Genomic DNA, 8,539 nt, shown 5'->3' with positions numbered 1-8,539 from the left:
TTAAAAACTTGAAAGCCAAATGTATTCTCTATCAAAATTACAAACTACTTTTCTAATATATTATTGTGTCATTTCAATAGCAGTGAACTGCAAATATAAGCTTTATTAAAAAATGGTGGCATGTTTTAAATGCACATTAATGTATGTTTAATTAAATCCATGTGAAATCTACACAAAGATCAAAACAATTAATTATAATCAATATTAACTAAATGATGCAGAATAAATTAGGAAAGGGATGTTCAAAAAAGTAATTCGTATAGAAAACTTGAACACAAGTAATAGTGGGTTTATCTTTAAAGAACAAAGAAAATTCTGATTCTATATACATTTGATTTAATTAAAGCCTCTTTTTTAAACATGTATATTTTTTATTAGTTGCCAAAATTTCCAATTCACTAAAATACATGAAAAGAGAATATACTTTCATGCATTTAACTTATTCATCAACTCAGCAAATATCTATTCAACATTTTTTTAGGTACCAGACATCAAAATAGTAAAATATGCTAACTAGCTATAAGTTGCTTTTTGGAACTTAACTCAGAGAGGTACATATTTATGTAATTGTAATTCAGTGCAATAGCTATTATAATAAGAATTATATACCCAATTAAGAGAGTAGTCATTTTTGCAGGGCAGGTGGTAGATTAGAGAAATTGTAAGAAATATAGAAACATTCTTCAAAGAAAGAAAACTCTGAAGAATAAGTGGTCACTTATCATTATAACATACTAAAGGCCCGGTGCACAAAATTTGTGCACTTGGGGGGGGGGTCCCTCAGCCTGGCCTGCACTCTCTTGCAGTCCGAGAGTCCTTGGGGGATGTTTGACTGATGGCTTAGACCCGCTCCCTGTCAGTTGGACATCCTTAGCACTGCTGTGGAGGCGAGAGAGGCTCCTGCCACTGTTGCTGTGCTAACCAGCCTTGATCCCAGCTTCTGGCTGAGCAGCACTTCCCCTGTGGGAGCACACTGACCACCAAGGGGCAGCTCCTGCATTAAGTGTATGCCCCCTGGTGGTCAGTGTCCATCATAGTCACTGGTCATTCTGCTGTTTTGTTGATTTGCATATTAGCCTTTTATTATATAGGATAGAAGATTCCTTCAGGAAGGAAGAAGAATATTGTCATGGGGTTACAAAAGAACAGTATGTCTCCAGAAAATGCTGCATTGTTCTTCTTGAATGAAGAGTCATGTTTTAGGAGATACCATGGGTGATGAGTATAGCTGGAGGCAGAAAGCAGAGATCTTTAAAGCCAAGTTAAGTAATTTGGGTTCCTGGGCCCTGGGAAGGATTTATAGAGTTCAAAGCAAGTGCATAATACTATCTGTTTCACATTTTTAAATAGACTACAGTGGGGCCTTGACTTACAGAGTGTCCCGACTAACGAGTTTTTCGAGATGCCAGTTGTCTCTTAGCCGATTTTTTGCTTTGAGTTGCGAGCTAAAATTCGGGTTATGAGCCAGCTTCAGATACCCCACCGCTAGTTGGTGCAGCAAATGTCACAGTGAGCGCCACAACATCAGCCCAGCATCATGTGTCTCACTCGTTCACTTTTGATTTGACATACAAGTAATTTGAGTTACAAGCTCCTTCACGGAACGAATTAAACTTGTAAGTCAAGGCCCCACTGTATTATGTTTACAGATGGAGTAAATATAAGTAAATATCAGAGAAGGTCAGATATAAAGACAGACAGTTAACAGAAAGCTACAATAGCACAGAAGATGAGGTCCTTGCTAAGGCAGATCAGGGGGTGGGGTGCACAAGAGAATTGTGGGAGCTTCAGAGAAAACAGTGACTTGAGGTTGGGGTGGGAGGGAGATAGAGGGGGTCCATTATAAGATGACTCCCATGTTTCTGACTTGGTGATGTTAGACTGTGGTATTTTTCACTAAAATGAGTGATATGGGAGGGAAGTCTGGGAGTAAATAATGAGTTCAATGTAGACATTGAAATTGATGTGCCTCCAAGTTACTTATGAAAAGATATCAGACATCAGTTGCATATATAATTGTGAGTCTCAGAAGAATAGGGCAGAATCAGGATTGTATTAATTACATGATGTCCATACTTTGAAATGTTTGACCACTTCCAAGTATGAGAGAGAGACTGTAGTATTTGGGAGGTGTAAATTTTACCACTATGGACACAGTGGGAAGATGCACCTGTGACAAGTTTCCTCGTTATAGGAGAAAACTATAAATGTGACAAAAATGTCAAACAACAGACCTTGCTGATATTTTTCTAAAATATATATATTTTATTGATTTTTTTTACAGAGAGGAAGGGAAAGGGATAAAGAGTTAGAAACATCGATGAGAGAGAAACATCGATTAGCTGCCTCCTGCACACTCCCTACTGGGGATGTGCCCACAACCAAGGTACATGCCCTTGACCAGAATCAAACCCGGGACCCTTGAGTCCGCAGGCTGACTCTCTATCCACTGAGCCAAACCGGTTAGGGGCCTTGCTGATTTTTCTCAGTGGTTAGAGTGTCAGTCCATGGGTTCCAGGTTCGATTCTGGTCAAGGGCATGCACCTCGGTTGGTTGAACACCTGATTCCTGACGCTGATTGGGGCCTACGTGGGAGGCAGCCAATTGATGTGTCTCTCTCACATCAATATTTCTGTCTCTCCCCCTCCCTTCCACCCTCTCTAAAAATCAATGGAAAACTACCCTCAGGTAAGGATTAACAACAAAAAATGTTTCAAAAAATATATCCCAGCATTTATGTGTATGTATAAATTATTCTTTAGCTAAGTGTTCACATATAAACCAACTAACAGGTCTGAAAAATAAAAATACATCAAACAAAAATATATCAAATAAATCAGTCATTTACCTCTTCTGCATTTATTCACATATCCATTCATGTCCAGTTACTAGTTTATTTTATTTTTTTAATATATATTTATTGATTTTAGAAGGAAGAGAGAGGGAGAGAGAGATAGGAACATCAGTGATAAGATGTATCATTGATCAACTGCCTCCTGAACGCCTCCTACTGGAGATAGAGCCTGCAACCTGGGCATGTGTCCCATTAGGGAATCGAACCATGACCTCTTGGTTCATAGGTTGACGATCAACCACCGAGCTACACAGGCTGAGCTCCAGGTACTATTTTAGATGCTGAGAAACTAACAAGAAGCAAACAAAATCTCAGACTTCATGGAGTTATAGTGGTCAAAATTCACCAAAAATACATACACAAAGAAATACATAATTTTATTTTAGATAGTAATAAGCACAACAAAGTAAAAGAAAGCAGGATAAAGAAAGAGTAGAAGCGTGGCATTTAAAAAAATTGATGTCAGAGACAAAATCTTTGTGGTTGGGTAGGAAGGAGGGAGTTATTAAATAATACGGGAGAAAACTATTCAAGTCAGAATGCTCAGCAGGTTCAAAGATCCTAAGGCAAGAACCCACTTCCTTTATTGAAGAATATAAACTCAGCATAGACTAGAGCAAAGTGAGGGATGGGACATGAATTTGGAATATATGCCATGGGTGGATATAATTGTGGTGTAGTGGTGGCAGGAGGCAGGGTGAGCACTATTCTAGTCCAAATATAATCTGTATTCATTTGAGAATTTACAGTAGAATGTGAAAATATCTTGTGTCTGTTTGTAACATCACTATGTAGAACTATGACTGTAATGTTGTCAAGATTGGAAGCAGGACAACCATTAGGAGCCTACAACGGTCCAGGTGATATACAGTCATGGCTGGACCAGAGTTGTAGTGATGGAGTTGATGGGCAACAGTTAGATTTAACTTGGTTCATAGGTTGACGTCAATAAGACTTGAAAGTGAATCAATAAGACTTGATGATGGACCCTATAAGCTATTGGTCAAAAACAACATCAGATAAAATAATCCTATCTAATAAAAGAGAAACATGGTAATTAGCCGTACGCCCCCTACCCTTCCCATTGGCTAATCAGGGAAGTATGCAAATTAACTGCCAGCCAAGATGGTGGCCAGCAGCCAGGCAGCTTGAAGTGAACATGAGGCTTGCTTGCTTCAGTGACAGAGGGAACCAATGTCCCCGCCTGCCTTGCCAGCCTCTGAGCTTGCCGTTTGAAACATTGTTACAAATATAGAAGCTAAACAAAACCCCAGAAACCTGCTTTCAGCCAGCCAGAATCTCAGAGCTGGAATTGATACAGGGTTTCGATTATAGAACCCAACCAAACCACATACCTGCTTTCAGCAGCAGAGGCCTCAGAGCTGGAGCCAGAGCGAAAGCTGGCCCAGAATAAAAAAAAAAAAAAAGCAAAAAAGGAGCGGTTGGGAGCTTCAGTCACCCGCCAGCCTGAAAACAGCCCTCAGCCCCTCACCCAGACTGGTCAGGCACCCCTGAAGGGTGTGTGACGAGCTGCAAACAGCCATCATCCCCTCACCCAGGCTGGCCAGGCACCCCAGTGGGGACCCCCACCCTGATCCAGGACACCCTTCAGGGCAAACCAGCCAGCCCCCACCCGTGCACTAGGCCTCTATCCTATATAGTAAAAGGGTAATATGCCTCCCAGCACCGGGATCAGCGTGACAGGGGGCAGCGCCCAAACCCCCTGATCACCCTGTGGCTCTGTGTGTGACAGGGGGTGGGGCCATAACCTCCCTATCTGCCCTGCTCTGTTCGTGACAGGGGAAGGCATCCCAACCCCCTGATCAGCCTGCTCTGTGCCTGATAGGGGGGAGCTCCTCAACCCCCTGAACGCCCTCCGGCTCTGTGTGTGACAGGGTGCAGAGCCCCAACCCCCTGATTGGCCCTGCTGTGTGTGTGACAGAGTGCGGAGCCCCAACCCCCCTCCCCCACGGGCCCTGCTCTGTGCGTGACAAGGGGTGGCACCGCAACCTCCCCATTGACCCAGCCTTGAGTGTGACAGGGGGCGGTGCCCCAACTCCCCAATCGGCCCTCCTCTGAGCCCAATCAGGGGCTGCGCCTAGGGGTTGGGCCTGCCCTCTGCCACCTGGGAGCAACCCTAAGCCAGCAGGTCGTTATCTCCCAAGGGGTTCCAGACTGTGAGAGGGCATAGGTCGGGCTGAGAGACTCCCCCTCTCCCCCTGAGTGCACAAATTTTTGTGCACCGGGCCTCTAGTATGTCTAATAAAGTTTGGTTATTAAAAAATGACAATATTTTTAACTATTTTGGGGGGTTTTGTTTTTCTTTAATCCTCACCTGAGGATATTTTTCCATTGACTTTTAGAGAGAGTGGAAGAGAAAGGGAGAGAAGAGAGAGAGAAACATCAATGTAAGAGAAACACATTGATTAGTTGCCTCCCACATGCACCCTGACCAGAAATGAGGATTGAGCCTATAGCCGAGGTATGTGCCCTTGACTGGAATTGAACCCGGGACTCTTCAGTCTGTGGCCCATTGCTCTATCCACTAAGCCAATCTGTCTAGTGCTTGATTATGGGTTTTTTGTTTTGTTTTGTTTTGTTTTTACTTTGGTGTAATTTTACCAAAGTATTTTCATAAACCAACATATTTAAATAGGTTCCTGAATCTAAATATATCCTTAATATAGAATGAGAGTTTCCTAATATATGCCTATAGCTGCTATGTTGTAAGTGTGATTATATTTAAATGTGATGCAATCTTATAAAGAACTAGAGGCCCAGTGCACAAATTTTGTGCACTGAGGTGGGGAGATGTCCCTCAGCCCAGCCTGCAGCCTCTCCAATCTGGGACCACTTAGGGGGTGTCCCTGTGGGATAAGTCTTAAACCAGCAGTTGGACATACCTCTCACAATTAGGGAATGCTGGCTCCCAACTGCTCGCGTGCCTGCTCGCCTGCCTATTTGCCCCTAAACTGCTTCTGCCTGCCAGCCTGATCACCCCCTAACCACTCCCCTGCCAGCCTGATCTACGCCTAACTGCTCCCCTGCTGGCCCAATCATCCCCAACTGCCCTCCTTTGCAAGCCTGATCCCCCACAACTGCCTTCCCCTGCCGGCCTTGTCACCCCTCACTGCCCTCCCCTGCCAGCTTGATGTCCCCCAACTGCCCTCCCCTGCTGGCCGATTGCCAACAACTGCCCTCCCCTGCCAGCCATCTTGTGGAGGCCATCTTTTGATCACATAGGGGTGGCCATCTTGTGGAAGGACATGATGATCAATTTGCATATTACCTCTTTATTATATAGGATATCAACAGAGGACACAAAAGATAGGACATAGGGCTGATAACTATATCTGATGATTACCTTATTTTAATCATTTTTTCTAAATCTGTGAAAAAGATGCACAATAATATCTTTAGTGTTTTATAGGGAACTGTGACACAAACCTAACCAATATTTTAGCCTTTAAATAGCAATATACAAGTATCATTTGTAAAATGCTGCATGTCTGTGGAGATTTTCATATATCTACAAACTAGATTTTATTAACCTTGTTCATCTTTCCAATGAAGAAACGTTTTGTTCACACAAAGAGAAACATGTATGTGAAACATTAATTTGAAGACCAGTGAGTTCTTTTCTGTAGCTTAAAACTGATGAGTTTTACAGAAAGAAATTTTAAACTCATGAAAATTGGAATTTACTCAGGAAATACAGCTAGCATCTTAATGAAAGTGTCACGCATGCTTCCTCTGACTTTGCTGCTTTAAGGGCTTGGCATTTTCAGATAAAAAAGAATCAATGTCATTATACAGTATTTCTCTAGAGCATCCTAATTATTCTGCATGCATACAATATTTATTTAAAACTTAAAATTAAACTTCAAGAGGTGGTCATTTGAAAGTTGGCAGTCAGTGAGTGGATTCTGTATTCATGAAAAAAGAGAATATTTCTTCTAAAACTTGAGAAATAGATCAAAACAATCTTCCCAGTAACTGGCACTCTTGTCGTATAGATGCTTTTTATGTGTCAGATTTATTAATCAAGGAGGTCCATGGGAACAAGAGAAGGGAATCTTGAGGAAGTGACTGCCAGTTTTTGATATGTCAGGTATAATTTTGCGCTGTGATTTTTGGATTGCAGTACACACAGCATTGTACTGATGTTTGGGTACCTCTTTATCCTCATCATTTGTGATGACTGGAAAAGAAGATAAGGAGGACATGTTTTGATACAGGATTGAAACTTGAAACTACAGTCCTTCAATTTGAACAAGTATTTCTGTTTCATCTTTCTTTTCATGTTACCTTTTTAACTTTTGCCACTGATGTAAAAAGGAAAAAAAAAAAGAAAGAAATTTGAAAAGATGCCAGGTGTTGGTTTTATCCAGGTGAAGGATCACAGAAGTACAGGATAAAATATAGTTTGTCGCAAGGACAGACATATGAAGATCAAACAGTTGTCAACAACTGTTTGTCCTCCTCTGGCCATCATAGAATTATTAAGACAGTATTGAGACAGTGACATCTTTTCATAGCTGGTACATTTTGCCAAGATTGTAGTGTATAATGTTCCAATTAGTTTAACAGGGTGTATTCTGCTTTGACAAATACAATTTTCTTTGATTGCTTTTGGCTGCTTCCTGAAATAAAAGAGTAAAACGCATAGGTCACTGTGAAATTCAGAATGGTATTCTCCCTTTAAAGCTATCAAAAATGACAGACAAAAAATGGGTATTTCCAGAAGCTGAGGCAAAGCAGTTTATTTTTATGCTATTTGAACGTAAAATGCATAAAACTCTCTGAAAAGTAAAATAACTGAGCCATAATTTTGGAGGGGGTATTATTTGATTTTACTTGCCAAGTAACCGGTTTCATGTTATTAAATATTGGTTTTCATGAATAGGCCAGATGCTTGTGTGTTACTTAGATTTTGTACTGCATCATGCAATTCTTGGTGAAAATGCTCATATTTGATCAAAGTTAACTAATATTATTTTCTACAGACTTACTAAAATGTTATTTTTTTTCCTTTATGACTTCTGCAGACATCAGTCTATACCGAATGACTAACAGTCTTAGTTCATATTTAACTTAGATTATTTCTGGGAAGTTTAGAGCCCACAGTGCCTTTCAGAGTTTTCAGTGACTGTGCTTTGCAACAATTTTCTCTTCTCTTCTCTTCTCTTCTCTTCTCTTCTCTTCTCTTCTCTTCTCTTCTCTTCTCTTCTTTCCCTTCTCTTTTTGGTTTACAGAACAGATATTTATTTTCTCACAGTTCTGGGTGTTTTCCCAAGATCAAGGTATTAGCAGGTTGGTTTCTTCTGAGGCCTTTCTCTTTGGCATGCAGGTTAGTGTGTTCTCCCTGTGTCTTCACATTCTTTCTCTTTTTTTCTTTTTATTGAATTTACTAGAGGCCCGGTGCACAAAAATTTGTGGACTCAAGGGGTGGTCCCTCAGCCTGGCCTATGCCCTCTTGCAGTCTGGGACCCCTCAGAGGATGTCCTCCTGCTGGCTTAGGCCCACTCCCTGGGGGATTGGGCCTAAGCTGGCAGTCACACATCCCTCTGGCAGCCCGGGAGTCCTCAGGGGATGTCCACTTGCCAGCAGGGAGCAGACCTAAGCTGCAGTCGGACATCCTTAGCGCTGCTGAGGAGGCGGGAGAGGATCCCCCCACCACCGCTG

This window comes from Myotis davidii, unplaced genomic scaffold (assembly GCF_000327345.1).
Source record: "Myotis davidii unplaced genomic scaffold, ASM32734v1 scaffold636, whole genome shotgun sequence".
In the NCBI taxonomy this organism is placed as follows: Eukaryota; Metazoa; Chordata; class Mammalia; order Chiroptera; family Vespertilionidae; genus Myotis; species Myotis davidii.
This window is presented reverse-complemented; position numbering follows the sequence as displayed.